The sequence below is a fragment of the Echinops telfairi genome, unplaced genomic scaffold, assembly GCF_000313985.2.
Source record: "Echinops telfairi isolate 266 unplaced genomic scaffold, ASM31398v2 ScPeMD7_11;HRSCAF=52, whole genome shotgun sequence".
Taxonomy (NCBI): Eukaryota; Metazoa; Chordata; class Mammalia; order Afrosoricida; family Tenrecidae; genus Echinops; species Echinops telfairi.
Window position 1 is genome coordinate 2,833,982 of NW_022103908.1, and position 1,975 is coordinate 2,835,956.

A 1,975-nucleotide genomic window follows, 5' to 3' on the forward strand; every position below is an offset into this window, starting at 1 on the left:
GTGAGTTTCCTGGACTGTCACTCGATGTGGAAGCAGGAAACCACGTCTTCCTTGCGCATGCGAGTAATACAAGGACGTGCATAAGCGTGTCGATGTCTTTGTGATTAGCGGAGGGCTTCAAAGCCGTCCTCCGAGTAATACACTGGTCTGAGTCTCACCAGATTTTCCTCCCCTCCACAATTCCATTCAAAACCCTGCCTTCCGACGGGAACTGCTGGGCCAGTGAAGTTCAAGGGAGCCAGGTCAGCTCAGAAGTTGAAGGCTCATTTTTTTAAGGGGGTGGGGTGGGGGATCACAAAGGGATCATTTTCATAGATCTTCGCAAAGGACACAGGAAAAAGCCAGGCTTGTCTGCAAAAGACGATTCTTGTGCACTGGTTTATCGTGAGGTTCGGAAGAGTGGGGTGGCAAACCAAAGTCCAGCAAAGTTTCCCCGAGGAAATGTGTCTCATAACAACGGCCCTACTCTTTCTTGGAGCCTGGCAGCTGCTTTCCTGCAAGAATCTTGTTGGGAAACCTCCTCTCACCCACTCTACAGCGCTGATCTTACTCCCTCCGATTTTTTTGTTTTTAGTTTCCATTACTTAATTTCATTTTTTCACATGAAAGGCCATGGCCCTGGCTATGTGCTGATACAATTTTAGCAGTTGTTTTATTGACATATAATTGATGTACCATTATTTAATTTTTTAATGGAAAAACTTTACTTTCTATATAAATATATTCACGGAACAAATAAATATGATCATGAACACTGGTTGCAAACCTTATTTGCCTTGCTTCCTGTGTGCCCTAAATTATAAATTGTTCACTCTTTACAGCATAAAGGTTGAGAAATGTGGTAGAAGTCGTTCACCTGATCCTTGATAGCAGGAAAGGAAAGATGAGGCATTCATTAAAAAAACAAAAGAAAACAGTTTTATTGAAACATAATTTATATATCATACAATTGAATAGTTCAATTATATCAAGGTAAATTGTACAATCATCACCACATCAATTTTAGAACATTCCCCCCACCCTCCATGGTTAACTCTCCCTTAAAATGAGTTGTGCAATCACAATCAATTCTAGTGCTCACCCCCCACACTCTGCCTTCATTTTTTATTCCTGAAATCCCTTTCCCTCCCTACCCCCCATTCCACACCCCTGCATCCAGTATCAGCCCTGTCTCAGTTATTATCACTGCGCAAAAGATACATTCCTGTCAGTGGTGTTTAAAACCCAGCACATTAATAAAGTTGTTTCCTGGTCATTGTTTTCCTGTAACAGTTGCTGTTAGGGTGGAAGCTAACGTCTTAAGAGAAGAGAGGAGAGAAACATGATTTACAGCGTGTTCAATAGCGGCTGTAAGCAGCCCTGGATGCTGTTGCTCCTTGTCGTCCCATCCGCTCCAATGCTCAGTGACCCTGTGTACCCCGACGGAGCAGAACAAGGCTGGGCCCGGGGCCAGCCTCGTGCTTGAGGCAGCGAGGACCACAGTGACTTGCACGAGGTCAGCTCCAGAGAAGGGCTCCAGGCCATCCTGCAGAAGACTTTGGTGAGGCAATCGACGTAGACGCTTCCATTTGGATGTTTGGGCTATAGATCCAACCCATGTGACAACTCGTTAAAAAGAAAAAAAGTATCCACCAGAATATTCCAATCATCATCTTCCTTTCTGAATATAGCTCTCATGATTGGATAAAATATTTTAATTGGAATATACTTCACACATCATGCGATTTAATCATTCAATTATATGAAGAAGACTTGGGCAATCATTACCGCAGTTCATTTCAGAGCCTTTTCTTCGTGTACTCTTGGTTGTTAGCTCCCCATTTCGCCCTGCCCTCATCCCCACCCCCAGCCATGCCCCCGGTTGATTATCAATTCAGTTACTGTCTATATCTATCTGCCCATGTATCTATCTGGGCTCTCCCGGGATTCACAGAGATTCTTTCCTGCTATATACTTTAATATATTGGAATCCTAG